General features: G+C 42.4%; 1 protein-coding gene across 4 annotated transcripts in view; it reads right to left on the minus strand.

Moving 5' to 3' along the window:
• Nucleotides 1–16,409, minus strand: part of sulf2b (sulfatase 2b) — a 108,802-nt gene that overhangs the window by 62,038 nt on the left and 30,355 nt on the right. For all 4 annotated transcript variants that reach the window (XM_085259168.1, XM_085259166.1, XM_085259167.1 and 1 more), the window contains exon 3: nucleotides 9,687–9,744. The gene's annotated coding sequence lies outside the window, so the exon portion shown is untranslated. The remainder of the gene's footprint in view (nucleotides 1–9,686; nucleotides 9,745–16,409) is intronic.

Consider the following 16,409-nt stretch of genomic DNA (forward strand, 5'->3'; position numbering starts at 1 on the left):
AACAGATTCTGAGGTGATGCTACTGTCTGCAGTCAGATTCAGATTTATGATCCTAATTAATTCAGTTTACCAGTTCTTTTGATTTTTACTGACTGTAACCCGGAGCTGGACGAGACCAAGTTTCACAAAAGCCTGAAGACAAAACTGCAGAAAATAAAACACGAGCAAAAGACGGCGTGTGTGTGTGTGTGTGTGTCAGTAAGTTGTGTTATCGGGCTGCCAGAAGGTAATTACTGCCTCCATTAGAAAGATGTGTTCATGTTAAATGCTCACCCCTGACACTGCACACACTAAGAGACGCACACCGTGAAGACTTTGATCTGTGTGTGTGTGTGTGTGTGTGTGTGTGTGTGTGTGTGTGTGTTCATGTCTAAAAGCTCTCAGCAGAGCTCTGAGGAACTAAAAGCTGCTATTTTGTATCATTAAAGTGAATCACGGTGCCACATTAGAACCATCCCCAAGCGTTGGCATCTGAACCTCATATAACATTTTTCAAAGGAATTCATAAACACACATAAATAACAACTACAATACTCGTAGCAACTGAAATAAAGTAACAGATTTAACATAATAAAACCTTCAATAACAACACACACACACACGCACAGAGGAAAAGGATATTCCACAAGTTTAAAAAGCAGTGCAGAGGCCTTGAAAGGACATTTATTCCAATCAGACTGTGGTGAAAACATAAAAATACATCAAGGTTTCTAAAATGTGACTGTGTGGGGTGCAGCCTCACGCACACAGAGAGAGAGGCAGCACCTTAAACCTGCATTCAATTGAGTTTTATTCCTATAGCATTAAATCACAAGATCAGTCTCTTCAAAGTGCTTTATATTGTATGGGAAGGTATGACAAAGCGCTATGGCGAGAGTAGGAAGGAAAAACTCCCTTTTAACAGGAAGAAATGTCCAGGAGAACCAGGCTCAGGGAGGGGCGGGGCCATGTGCTGACCGGCTGGTGATGAGGGGAGGAAGATAGGACAAAGACACGCTGTGGAAGAGAGACAGATTAACAACAACTAACGAGAGGTGTGGCAACACATAGTGGCTGAAGAAGAAACACTCAGTGCATCATGGGAACCCATCCATGATGCCAAGCAGCCTACACCTATCACAGCCTAGCTAATGACTCAGAGTCACCTGATCCAGCCCCAACTATGACAAAGCAAAGTTTTAAGCCCAATCTTAGGAGCAGAGAAAGTGTCTGTGTCCCAAATCCAAATAGAAGAGAGGCTGATATCCAGCAGGCAGCAAAACCAATTCTGATCCTACTTCTTGACCTTAGTAAACAGTTTTCCTGATGACTTCATTGCCTCGCTCACTACTGAAAAATGTTTGTTTTTTTGTAAATGATGGTCCTTACTAGAGTCAGAATTATGTCTAGTTTAAAAAGAAAAACGATGACTGAAACTAAAACACTCAGATTGCATCTACAGGACGGACAGGCTAAGATCTAACTGCAAACAGGCTACAAGCTAGTCCAGAGCACATAGCACACAGTTGTACGATGAAGGAAGTGTCTGGTCAGGGTTGGACTCAGCACCCTGAAAACCAATCAAAACACAAAGTTTGATCTATAAAACGTGGTTTAAAGTGTCCAAAGGACTCTAAAGTAAGTGTCTCAAACTCAGACTATCCTTCACAGTCTAAAGTGAGATCTTGCTCATGACTAATTTATCAGGAAGCTGATACTTATTAAATGAACTGGTTCTTATATAGCGCTTTTCTACTCTGAGCACTCAAAGTGCTTCACATTCACCCATCTACACAAGATGTTTCTTCACAAGTGCTTCTATCTAACAATCACACACATTCATACTCCGACTGTAGAGGCTAAGCCTTCGCTTGAAGCCACTGAGGTGTTCGTTGGCGAAGGTGACGTGATGTCACTTGCATGAATTAACTTATTAAAGTTGATACAGTCCAATAACTCCAGCCTTACTCATCTTGTCCTTTAAATTCTTTATTTCCACGATTTAACAAAGCAGCGCAGCAAACTGTTTGCCTCCTTCTGATCAACACACCTTCCACTAATTACGTGTGTCTACCTTAAATGCCTTCACATAAACATACCATGCAGAAAAACTCAAAAGGTGACCTATAGCAGCTTACATAAGGTATCAACCCAAAAATGGCTCCTACACCGGCGGATGCATCGGAAAGCAACTCGGGGTTAGTATCTTGCCCAGGAGTGCAGACTGGAGCAGACGGGGATTGAACCACCAACTTCCTGATTAGTAGGTGCCCTGCTTGACCTCCTGAGCTACAGACGCCTCGAACACATAGACGCACAGTGTATTTGTTCAGCAGGTGTTTAACATCGTCCATTAGGGGCTCAGTTTAAATTCAGACTTTTCAATTCAATTCAATTCAATTTTATTTATGTAGCGCCAAATCACAACATAAGTCGCCTCAAGGCACTTCATAGATACAGAGAAAAACCCAACAATCATATGACCCCCTATGAGCAAGCACTTTGGCGACAGTGGGAAGGAAAAACTCCCTTTTAACAGGAAGAAACCTCCGGCAGAACCAGGCTCAGGGAGGGGCGGGGCCATCTGCCGCGACCGGTTGGGGTGAGAGAAGGAAGACAGGATAAAGACATGCTGTGGAAGAGAGACAGAGATTAATAACAGATATGATTCAATGCAGAGAGGTCTGTTAACACATAGTGAGCGAGAAAGGTGACTGGAAAGGAAAGGACTGGACTTTTAAACATGACTGCTCCTTTTTCTGCTGGAGTGAATTACTCTGTGGAAAAAACGCAGTTTAATGGATGAAAATCCATGTGATCACACCAAAAGCTGGAACGCCATGACACTTAAAATAAAATGTTTCCATAGTGACGTTTGAAAATGAAATGGCTCATCAATGACAGATACCTGAGCTATTGTCGAGTGGGGGGAAAAGCAAAGTGTTTCTCTGCAGACCTTCAGTTTCTCACTCTTCACTTAAGAATACAGGCAGTTAATTGCTGTCATTTTGTGCTATAATGGATTTAAGAAGTGTGAACAGGAGACAACTTTAGAATAATGAACCTGTGTAGGTTAATAAGTGTCAAACTGCTGGAGAATTAGTTATTAGCAAGACATCACTTAAGAATGCAGAACTCAGTCCACATTAGGCAGACCTTAATTAAGGAATAAAAGATATTTAATAAGTGCCACTAAAGGAAAATGACTAACTGTGCGGTATAAAGCCCACACACACCAAGACCTTAAGACTCTACTTAACGACCTCCCTATCAGCTATCAAGGTCCTGCTCTTCTAATAGTTAAAGCAGTGAATTTATGTTCCTCGGCACAAACTGTTACAAGCCTCACTCATTTAAATCGACACTCAGTTCAGAAACTCGTTTGTTCTCCTGCGCACGGCAAGAGTTGTGTAAGCTTCACAGTTTCTGCAGCACTGACTTGGCTGATCGACTCGACACTGTGTGTGTGTGTGTATACGTTGGGCTGTTTGTGTGTTTGTCTCCTTTCAGACAAACAACAAAAGAGCTTTCAGATTCAAATTCAGTCCTGCAAAACAGATGATGGTGAGTTTGCAGGAGAAAAAAACGTCAAAGTGAAAAAAGGACACAGGAGAGAGAGAGAAGGAGAAAAAATCTCTCACTCCACAATTTGATTGCTGTTGTCATGGTAACCAGGCTGATGCTGATTATTATGGGCTACACTGAGATGTAGACTTAAAGAGCAGCTGCAGACACGATCTATCTATCCATCCATCCTTTGTGAGCTCATTAAAGCAAATAGAAAAGCATGACAGGCCAGTACCAGGTCCCTCCATCGGATTCTGCCTGCTTACAGAAGCTGATCCCCGCCGGCATGTGAGAAAATAACGTTATAAATCCCTGCTGTAACACCACAGTGAGGGGGCCATACAGCCAAGCAGTCAGTGAGAAATACATCTAGAGCCACACCAGTGTTCCTACGAGGCACACGTGTTTATTATATCCTCACAATATGAGGAGTGTTGGAAAAATACATCCGAATTAGAACCACAAGGCTTTCATTCGCCCCGCCGCAGGGCTCGATCGTTTCCCGAAAACTCTTCGAAATGCATCATTCGGTCACACTGCTGTACAAATGTGAATTACTACACCGCAGAAATAAGAGAGCAGTCGACGTGCCACAAAAATCAAAATATGCTTTGTTTTGGTTTTTGCAATTTCTGGCAGATCCCCCCTTCAGGGTGGTGTCCTCGTGCAGCTCTGGACAGCCGCTGCTCCACACAACTCCCCTTCTACCCCATCTTTCCTCCTACTCCTCCAGTTCCAATACAAACTTTAGCACACAATAATTATATAAATGAAATAAAACTATTACTGTGTTGACTTTTTCAACATGTTCTTCTTCAGTCTTGACTTTTGCATCCAGTGGACTCCTTTACTTCACAGCGATGTCAATCAGCCGTCCCTGAAAGTCCAAACTTGCTAACATAGAGGAACCTCAACGCACGATTTGTCCTCCAAAATGATCCAAACAGTGTTTGTTGAGACCTATTAAAGTCTTTGTTAGATTTACAATCTTCTCAACAAAGGCGACTGAATGTTGAGGCGCTAATGATCTGCATGCTGCAGGGATGTGATGGATCCTTCGATACAGACTTCAAACAAACAAACAAAACCAAAAACTGAAGTGATAACGTCACGAAATGGACTCAAATATGTCATTTGTTCTGATTATTGTTGCCTCAGATGAAACCTGTCCAAACAGACGTCCTACAAATCCATCCTATTACTACCAGGTCCCCTTTCCCCCCTTTCACGTCACAAAGAGGCATATCATCAGAAATGAAAGCTTCAGAAGTGCTCTGTGTTTTTGACAAACAGGAGATGATGATTGGTCTGAAAGCTCCCCCCACCCTCCGCAGTTGGAAAGCACACTGAGCTCATCACATCCGATTGAGGCAGATGGCGAGTCTGCTTTCAGGGGACGAGGAAACTGAACTCAACACAGAAATACAAATTGCAAACGGATCCCAGTAAATGATAGTCGTGTTTGCTCTTCTGTTGTGCAGCTCACGGTGAGCAGAGTTCAGCAATCAGCACAATATTTGGTTTTCTCACGATCACGTCAGGACAACAGACTAATGGAGGAAAGAATAAACAAACAACGAAAAAAATTTCAAACCTTGTTGCAGGGTTGTTAATCACAGTTCAGGCACATGACAGCAAAGGGCATGACGCTGAGTCATCTCCTGTATATTTTAGTATGTCAGAAATATAATTTACATTCATCCAGGTTCAGATAAAAGGATTTTTAATTGTTGAAACGAGTACAAATCAATGGAGAGATACGAGAATTTGTTCAACTTAAAGATCTGAACTTGTATTTTGGACCAGTGACAGTCAATCAGTGCTTTCTTTGATCAAGTCCTAATTATGATGAGTTACAACAACTAAAGATGAACTGAAGTAATGAGAAATGGATGATTTAGAGTGAAGCTGAAAGGCTCAGACAGTGCAGAGATTCATTAACTGCTGACATCTGCATGGCTTTTAATTAGAAACGTGTTTTAATGTGAAAAAGTTCAGCTTCGTCTGGAGAGTCAGGAGCCTGGGTACAGTGACACAGTATTTATAGTTGACACGAGGATCGCCCAAACTGTTTTAAAGGAGCTGTAAATGCCTCTGGAGGGTCGCCCTGACCACGCGTCGACCTCCAGTGATGTTCTGCCATTTTTATTCTGCTCCAGGCTCTCTGATGTTTACCTTCTCCTCCAGTTTGAAGCCCACGGTGACACTGCAAAAGTTAAAATGTTCCTCATTCATCTTTTTCTGGTTTGACCTGATACCCGCGGCGTGGCTTGAGTATCATCCAGTATGAAGCAGTGATCTGATACCAGTCTACCAATCAATAATCTCCATCCCTCACTGTGGGGATGATTTGGGAATAGTTCTTTATGTCTAAGCAAGTGTCAGGCTCAGTTTAAACAGGGCGGCTAACTCAGTTAGGATCATTACTCATTGCTTATAAATCATTTGGTTGTAATGTCTGACATGTTTCATGGATACACACCTGGTGGGTCTGATTAGGGCTGGGTTTTGATGATCAATTTATTGATTAAAATCGATTCTGACTTGGATAACGTGATATCAGTTCATTAAAATCCTGAATTTTTTAATATAAATTTATTTTGCCAGAAATGCCAGAATCTCAGGTTAAAGCTCACAAAATTTCAACAACCATCAAACAGCTAAAGCAGTAACTGAGAGCAGGAACACGGATTCTGCACAAAGACGTAAACACAAAGCTCGACTCGCCGACGCATCAGGATCAATGAAATGTCGCCTTTCTCACCGACGGCACGGACACAGTCGGGGCTGAAAGCCGACAGCTCGCTGATTCTGATGTTTCGGCGAGTCGAGCTTTGTGTCAGTGATGTGCGGATCGATCCTGAAATATCGATTCTTCCGATACCAGTCATTTATGTTCTAGAATCGACTCTCACATTAAAATATCGATATTTTAATAATTTTGGGTTAAATTGTAGTTTATCATTAACACAGTGGAAAGAAACTATAACATTCGGATTGTCTACATTGGAAGGAACTACTTCCTCTTCCGCCTTCCATAGTCATGTGTGAAATACAGCTGTATAACTGTGTCGCAGCCCCTTTGCGTGCGCACTCACAACAATAGCTGAGTGTAATTGGAGTCATGTGCTCACGTATTTTGCATCCACAAACAGCCAAGACGTGGTTTGCGATACATGTGGTAAGACAGTGAGGTGTTGTGGCAACACCACTGACCTTGTCAAACACCTCAGAGTAAACCATATCACAGAATATAACGAGCGTATGTTGAGGCGAACTGAAGAGGAGTAGTGGACAGGGACAGGTGCTGCTAGGGCGAGACAGACGTCTTCCACGGAGTCCTTTAGTGCTGCAGGCAGGCAACATGCTCAAATAGTGCACAACTTCATTTTTTTTTAAATTTCTATATGATGAACTCTGTATTATTAAGTGATAAGAACAAGTAACCTGATGTCCTGTAATCATTATGATGCTATAATTTGAGATACAATAAAAGATTAAAGATTTTGTACAAAGTATCGGTATTGGATCAGTATCGTCGATATACCACCCTGAATTTTACTTGGTATTGGATCGGAAAGGAAATCAGTGGTATCGCACATCACTACTTTGTGTTCACGCCCTTTTTGCTCTAGATTCAAAAGCTGCAGGTTTTATCTCTCTCCAAACAATATTGACTGAACCGGCAGCAAAAGAAGATCCAAACTGCGCTTCACATAAACATCGTCATGAATTCACTCTGACTTTTGCTGTTTTGCTTCCACCAGGATAAAATCACACTTCATGCACAGCTCTCTCTCTCTCAGTACTTCAAGAAGTTTCCCGTCTAAAAGTCTGTTTTCTGCATTATTCACTTGCTTGTTACGCACAAGTTGTTTACAGCCTGTCGGCCCCTGGTTTGTTTTTTTTTCTTTTACTTACTTCCAAAAAGAAAACCTAATTTCTGCCGTTCAATACTGAACAAAATTAACATTTTTACAGTTGTGCAAAATTGCAAAGCTCTCAGCTGTGTCTGTAATCAAACCTCTGTAACTTTGCTCTGCTTCACCTCAGCAGCATCAGATAATGTTCATGTGTTGATTAATGGTTTTCCTTCGTTTTTGATCGACTGCAGAATATTTGTATAAAATCTCAGGCCAGGAAAATCTCCTTCATGTTTTTCTGTTTCATCCTCAGCTACTTTGACACAAAGGCCTCTGCTGTGATGTTTACACCGTTGATAAAGTCTCACAAGTGTCAGCTTTCTTTTTATAAATATAAAAATATGGAAATGTACTGATGCATGATCAGAATTATAATATTTCTGACTGTCTGAGGCAAAAATTTCCCCGATTCAAATCGAATCGAAACGATTCTAGAAATCAGTGACGATACCCATCCTTAGGTCCGATGGGTTCACCATCATTATCATTGTAACTGTCGTTACTTTTGTTGTAACTAATTATTTATTATTTTTCCTATTATTTCTGTCAGCCCTAATCAGTGCTAACAGCTGACCTGATTGGCCTCCCTGGACTTGTTTGGGGTGTAACAACAAGAACAATATTAATATTTACATTTATAACAAGCTGCAATAAACATACTTATTCTTCTTTACTTAAGTTAAGTTACTGTGTTGTGTTGCAGGTAGTGCCGATGTGGGACAGTTTTCCAGTTTCATTGTACTGTTGTGCTATGTATGACTGTGCAATGACAATAAAGTTATCTTATCTGTCCTTTTTCCTACTTTTCGGGGGGGGGGGGGGGGGGGGGGGGGGGCTATTTGCTATCTGCATAAACTTCACTTGCCGTGTCAGCAGCACGTTACGTTGCCGCTACGTCAACTATCCGGTCCAGCTTCGGTGGACTGATATGTGATCCAAACATCGGGCTGACGTCTTTAACGTCTAACTCTGCAAACTTTTTGAATAATTCACTTGTTTTTCATGTTGTGAACCTTTTTTTAAATTTCAGTTTTGCTTTAATTTTGAGATTTTTTTTTTAATCTTCCAACAACAGGTTTGCTTTCTGCTGTTTAACCTGCTTTACGCCTTCACTTGATTCCTCTCTCCAGCTAATCATGACATCTTAGGCAGCGAGGCTCTCTTGCCCAAACCAGATGGAGTACTTCCAGTAGTGAGACCACGTTTGTCGCAGACCATCTCCTGCTGTGAGCTTCCTGCCAGCAAGAAAAACTCTGGCAAATGCCCAGACCTGCTTCTTCCAACGTTTTAAGACGCTCGTATGAAAACAGAGAGTGCCGGCTTCAGGGCATCTCTATACATGCTAATAAAGATTTGAGTTTTGCACTAAAGATGGATAATATAGCTTTGATAAAACAGCAGAAACATTAAAAAAAACAACTTTGGGAGCAGAGGAAGGTAAAGAAGAAGAATGGGAGTGTTTCCAGCTTTGCAGGGACGGAGCCACTGAGGCGCCTCAGAAACAAGATCCACCGAGAGAGAGTAATGGCATGCTGCAGCCTACTGGGCCTCTGGCATCATTTGGCAGAGCGTGTGTGTGTGTGTGTGTGTGTGTGTGTGTGTGTGTGTGTGTGTGTGTGTGTGTGTGTGTGTGTGTGTGTGTGTCTCCCGCGGTCAGCCTTGTTGCCAGCAGCGGGCTGAACTAATCAGTTAGCGGGTTAGCTGCAGCGCGGCTTGACCTTTTGACCTCTGGCTGCTCTGACAGACGTATTAAAACATGAAAACCAGCAGAGCACTGAAATATCCAGAGACTCGCACGTCGCCGGCACACAACAGCGCATCACAACGCCGCCGGCCACGTAAAAGCTTTTTCAAATAAAATGCACCCAAATGTAACCATGGTTACAGATGAGAAACACGCACGGCTCAGTTATTTGTTGGTTCTCGTGATGGATGCTGCGTCTGACCAGCTGTAGCAGCCTGGCCACAGGAGGCACACGGTGACGAATTCATCACACACCAAGAACTAATTGGTCCTGAGTGCGTCTGACTGCACAGTGGCACATATGTCTTTGTGAGGACCAACCTTGGACGTGAGGACGTTTTCGGTCCTCACTCACTTTGGGGCGGAGCTTCAAAGGACCGTTTGAGGGTTCTGGTTACAGTTACTCATTTAGTTTGGCCCGTGTGAAAGGCTGGTGAAGGCGCACAATGTGTATGTGTATGTGCGCGTGTTACCTTGTTCTGATGCTGTAGAGTGTGGCAAGTGTTTGACAGCGCTGGGCTCAGCAGGGACCTGAAACAAACAGACACACACATTAGATTAAACACACGCAAACAAACGACGTGACGCCATCACGGGAAACATCACTGATGTGTTTGAAAGTCCTGCCAGCGGTCCCCAGAGGCGCCGGTGCTCATTCCAGCAGACAGTTATCAAGGAGGACATTTTCTAAATGCCTGCGAGACATCTTGTGCATGCTGATTGTACGTAACGTCAAAAATGAACCGTAAGTGTGCACAGGCTTGATTTTTACAAGCAAGGGAAAAACAGATTACGAATAAAAGATGAAGAAATCGTGAAGATTAAACAGATAAACAAGTCTTAGTTTGGATATTTTGTAATGAGTTTGTAGATTTCCCACAGCTGATGGTAACAGCAGGCTGCCGGTTTGGAGAAGCCAATTCAGGAATACTGGTACAGAAGCTAAACAAAGTCCTGCTGTGAACAAGTCAGCAGCAATGTGGATTTTACACATGCATCCATCTTTTCAGTTCAGGGTCGTGTTTGCAGCATGTTTACAGAAATTGGAATGTGACTCTACTCGTGTGGACAAAACGAGCGTCCCCAAGAGTGTGAAGGCGTTTTTGAGACAACATGGTGTTTTAGTGTCAGGGGTACAATTAGGTTATGGTTGGGTTTAGGGCTGAGGGTTAGGGTCAGGCAGTCAGTTTTTAGGGTTAGGTGTTAGGTAAAGCATTACATCAATTAGATGTCCCCACGGAGATATAAAAACAGGACTGTGTGTGTGTGTTATTAGGCAAGAAGCAGTTAAACTGTGGGAGGATGTCAGGCCACCAGGAGAGAATCTATGCAGACATGGATTCAAACCCAGGACCTTCTTGCTGGGAGGAGACAGGTTTATCCCACCTACAAAGATCATCTGTTTAAACGTTCGCTATAACTGAGCATTTTTAAATACAAGAAACCGAATGTAAGGGTTGCTCTTCCACTGCTGCCTTGATCGGTTACTTAATTTTATTCAGTGAACACATGAGCAGCATCAAAGCTGAGTAAGGCCACGCCCACACGTACACCGGGATTTTTGAAAACGCAGATTTTTCTGAGCGTTTGCGCCTTTCGTCCACAGGTAAACGCCGTTTTCACTGAAAACTGAGATTTTTGAAAACGTCTTTTTTGCGTTTACGTGTGTACGAAGAAAAAGGAGATTTAGTCACGCCACATCAAAGGTGTACGCCTTTTCTGATGTCACGTTTTGGGCCACGTTGTTGGTTACATGAGATGAATTTCTACAATGGAGACAAAATACTCCTGCTGCTAATCTATCTGCCAACGGCGTCGTCGGTTTTGAATAAATTAAATTTTAGAAAATTAAATTTATGCATGCTATATGTGTTTTATTGATTCCTAAGTTGTGAGTCTACACCAGCCAAAATACTGTTTTTAGTTATTAACATTTGAAACGATGAAGGCATCGGAAAAGTAACACAAAATGAGCTGCCATCCCAGAAAAACACAACAACTTTTTCATTAGTATTTAACCTTTTCAGCGGCACAAAACCCTGTTTAGTCTTTCCCTCCCAGGATTCGAGACTTCTGATTGGCCAACCTTTCTACACAGTTAGGATTTGGCATGTTCTTGACAGTGTTTGACTTTGTTTTTGGCGTTAACATGTGGACGGAGATATTTTTCAAAACTGCACGTGTGGACAGGATTTAAAAAAACAAAACAAAAAACAAAAACGGAAACTCCGTGTTTTCAAAAACACCCGTGTACGTGTGGATGTAGCCAAACAGGCAGAGCTCCTCTCTTCCATGAGGCAGCCTCCAGACGTCGTCCTGCCAAAGTCTGATGGCGTTTAAAGAGCGTAACGTTAGAACTGTCTGGGGAAGGTGAGGGAGTGAAAATATTCTACATCTGAAGTCCATGTCAGTGCTGACCACATGCACAGCAGCACTCTGGTTGGCGTCTTATTCTACGAGTATGCAGGAGACTTCCACAGCCTCAGAGTTTGAAAGAGAATTTGATGTTTGCTCTGAGGACAAGTTTGAAGTGCAGCAATGGCGCAACGTAAAAGTACTTCAAACAGCACTGCAGAGTTATTGTAAGGATGCTTTCATTTGATTTGATTTTATGGTACTTCAGTGGTGACCTGTCCTGGGTGTACCCCGCCTCTCGCCCTGTGGTGGGTGGGGTAGACTCCTCTCTGACTCTGGTTGGATGATAAAGGAGTAATAAAGAAATTAAAAATGCGCAGTAAGAGTAACGTTGTTGCTCTGACTTTATACCTCCATGACATCAGCTGTTTGTGAGGCTGCAGGTCATGAAAAATGAACTCTGTGTGTGTTTTTGTATTGAAGTACCCGTCAGATTTAATTAGTCGTTGACTCTGTTCTGGATCATTCTGGTCCTCTTTAAACCCGGGGTCAGTGTTTTCATTGTGCTGGACTTGGTTGTGTTGTGTTGAGCTACAGTTGAGATTTTTGTGCAGGCACTGACAGAGATCATCATGATTCAAAACTTAACAGGTTATTATCTCCACTTATTGACTCCAGCTTGTGAGAAAATAACACAAAACTATTATCGACTTCATATTTCGGTGGCAGAAACCGACTTCCACAGTCAGGTCGTGCAGTCTGCAGAAAACTGGAAGCACTCATCTTTGGCAAATCATTTTCTAAACTATAAAACAATAGAGACATAAAACTGTGGGCTCATGTTGCTGTCCACACATTTTATTACAATAAATCTGGCTGGGCCACCATCTCTCCTTTCAAGTACAGCGATGACTGATAACTCCATTAACTTTTCCCTTATTGTAACAGCCAGATCTCACAGCGATACGACTGTAATCTCATTAAATACAGAATAAAAAGTATTATTTGGGTCATATTGCAGCAATAGTTCTGAATTTGACACATAATCAGTAGTTTCAAAGAAAATGTAACCTGCGTGACCTCAAATGAAACTTCACGAGCTTTCGTGTCGATCACTTTGAGAGACGGGGCCGGTCTGGGATCCTTTCGTGTGCTTTCAGCTCGTTTGTCTGCACAGACACATTTGATTGTTTGATCCTGTTTCCACTCTCAGATGCGTAAATCTCCGATGACAGGAAACACTTGTCGTCTTCGTGTTCTCGCTTGTTTAAAACCTGTGAACTGTGATCAGCGTGCAGCCCGAGGCACCCGAATGTTTGCATGTCGCACAAACCAAAATAGACTCAGAGTTTCATTAGAGCTCAGCTGCAAAACAACCTGGCTGGGATCAACGGGGGGCACCGGGAGGGGGCTCGGTCCCCATGTAGATGCTTTGTGTTTTTCTGCGAAAGGCCACTTTTCTTTGTTGAAACTGCATCCCCGGCAGAGTCATTATGAAGCAAATTAGCTCGGCGAGTGGAAGTTTCATTTTTCTTTCAGGGTTCAAACGGAAAACCACAAACACATTTAGACTGAGCTCAAACCAACAGAGGGCTTTGGTGAAGATGAAGAGATTTTCAAGCACCCGAGCACACCGTGTGACTCTTTACAAAAATAAAAAGCAACCCTCTTGACCCTGGAGGTCCCTCAGTCCTCTAAAACAGCGGTCTCCAACCTTTTTTGCGCCACGGACCGGTTTATGCCCGACAATATTTTCACGGACCGGCCTTTAAGGTGTCGCGGATAAATACAACAAAATAAAACTAGTACCGGTACCGAAAAAAGAAGATTTATTCGTAATTTATTCGTCGGGGTAGCTGTAGCTCAGGTGGCAGAGCAGGTCGGCCACTAATCAGAAGGTCGGTGGTTCGATCCCAGGCTGCCTCCTGGCTGCATGCCAAATATCCTTGGGCAACATACTAACCCCGTGTTTGCCTACTGGTGGTGGTCAGAGGGCCCGGTGGCGCCAGTGACGCCTCTGTCAGTGCGCCCCAGGGCGGCTGTGGCTACAATGTAGCTGCCATCACCAGTGGCTGGATGACTGGATGTAGTGTAAAGCGCTATACAAATGCAGGCCATTTACCACTTTTACCATAACACGTGAAAACAGAGTTAACGCTGAAAACCGATAAAAACCCTGAAAACCATACATTTCACACCTGAGCCTCAACTCTCGCGGCCCGGTACCAAACGACTCACGGACCGGTCCGAGGCCCGGGGGTTGGGGACCGCTGCTCTAAAACAAAACCACGTTAATCACATTGTATTTTATGACAAGCTGTCAGAGGCATTAAAACCAGGATATATCCACAGACTGTATATAAAAGATGGACACAATCACTGTGACATCACTCGCTGGTTTTGGTTTGTTCTTAGAGCACAAAATATGTGAGCAGTGTATGAATGTGCACTATTTACCAGACCTAAAGCCAACGATGTCCAAAACATATATAATAGAAGATTCCTCTACTTACATTTGTTAAGGTGCATTATCAGGAGAAAAAGAAATGAGGAAAATATTAAAATTACTCTAAAGCTTTTAAATTAACATTCTGAGAAGTCTTATTCCTTTTCTTTTTGTATAGTGACTAAGTAATTCACAGATAATGACCCAGTGCTTCGAAATAAAATGTTAGAAATAAAACATACTATAGCGATGTAAAGCAATAGAATACAACATAAAACATGAAGTTAGTGTGGAGATACAGAAATTATTTTACTGCTACAATATAACCTGCACTATTAATTGCATTAATAATATACCCTACAGCCTTGATATTGCATTAAAGATGTTTATTAAAGCTATAGCCACCACGTTAACCTTTTTATTCCAGGTGCAGCTATGATTATTTTATACACATTGCATGTTTGTGCTCATTCAGAGTTGATGCTCAGTCTATTAAAGAAGGTTTTAAGCTTTGTGAAGCGCTATGTCGTCACAATCTATTGTGTAGGTGACTTGGAGCACAGAAGGATGAACAGCATACACGCTTACAACACACATATAATCCAGAAGCCTGCCAGGCAGGAGGCCCGAAATTCATTTAGCTTCTAACTGCATTTCAGTTTGCTTAGTAACAGATGACAGAAGACCAGTTAAGAAAAGGACAAGCCCTCAGAGACCATCTAGGCTTGAAATCTATTGCCATGTATGGAAGGTGTTATAGAAAGAGGAACTTCTGTGTCTGTTTTTAGCCATTTAGGATGTACAATTTACTGTAATCGATGTATTTGATCTGTAATCGACGCAAGAAGGGGCGTAAACCCTGATGTTATAAAATCATTTTCAAGTGTGTTCTTAGCAGGAGACGTGTGCTGATGTGATGCTGCAGACTCCTGCGTGTGTTTTAATAAACTCATCGTTTGATTGCATCTCCTGGGCCCCTGTTGGTTTGTTTCATTGCTCAACATTTTCGAACTCGTGACATTAGTTAAAAGTTTGACTGTATAAAAACGTCTTCTTTTATAAGCCAGAAACATGACACCCAAATCTCTGAGACTGATATTCTGCCTAATTTCTGAAGAAACAATAATCATAGTTTGTTTTAAATCAATATTTAAAGGATTTAAAGGAAGGTGTCAGTGAACTATTGCTTGATTTTTGTCATTCGATCACTAAAACTAAACATTTTAGAAAACTCAGAAGCTGAAACAACCGTGTAACTGAACCTCATTAGCATAGAGATAATAAGAAATTGCTAACATAACACAAATACATCTAAAAATATGGCCAATGGGGAGAAGCCAAAAGAGAAGTGGACCCAAAATAGACCTCTGAGGTACACCACGAGGCACAACTGTTCTTTCAGACATCACTCGATTACATACATATGGATATTATTGATCACAGTATCGGTATCAAGGCAGAGATCCACCATCATGACACTGATGTACAAGTGGTAAGAAAGAAGAAGCCAGATTAAAGCATCACCGAGACATTTAAGAACTTTTACTTCCAATTATAAATGAGACTCATGTTTTCAGTGCAAAAATATTCAGCACAACAAGAAGAAAGTCTAAAGGCTAATCGTCAGAGAGAGGATGACACCATGGTAACAACTACTGCTGCTTGTGAGGCTGTGTGTGTGTGTGTGTGTGTGTGTGTGTGTGTGTGTGTGTGTGTGTGTGTGTGTGTGTTATAATTACTCCAGTGAGGCACTCTGCCAGTGATGCCTGCCTTTGGGGAGAAACACACACAAAACACTGAAAGACTATCTTATACACACTCACAAGGCTAAAACACAGAATTATCTCACACACACACACACACACACACACACACACACACACACACACACACACACAGCTCCACAGGTAGAGTAATGGAACAGTAAATCAACATGGTGACAGGAAGTTGGCGTGGCTGACAGGAAACGGAGAGTCTCTCCCCGGGTGGCTCGTCTTCTCTGCTGCACATCAGTGCAGAGTGTGTGTGTGTGTGTGTGTGTGTGTGTGTGTGTGTGTGTGTGTGTGTGTGTGTGTGTGTGTGTGTGTGTGACTACTGCAAAAAATGTTTATATTTTCTATCAAACTTTCTACATTTGATCATTTCAGGAGTGAAGATTGATGCGAGCTCCATCTGCATGGCGCGACAGAGATTTGGAGAAACAGTCAAACAAAGCAGTGAACATGAATCATTTCAAATGTTTCGTTTTCCGTCTGCTGAGAGAAACACCTGGAATTAATTATTTTGCTAACTGCGTTATGGACAACCCAACCATCTGCACCATCACCTGCAGGTTTGCGTCCATCTGTGAGGCCGTGGACAGCTTTCCTTTTACTGAGCTGGTGATGGTGACGTC

The sequence above is a fragment of the Mchenga conophoros genome, linkage group LG20 (assembly GCF_057382185.1).
Source record: "Mchenga conophoros isolate Kocher_MC1m ecotype Shallow Benthic linkage group LG20, M_conophoros_male_GT1.1, whole genome shotgun sequence".
Taxonomy (NCBI): Eukaryota; Metazoa; Chordata; class Actinopteri; order Cichliformes; family Cichlidae; genus Mchenga; species Mchenga conophoros.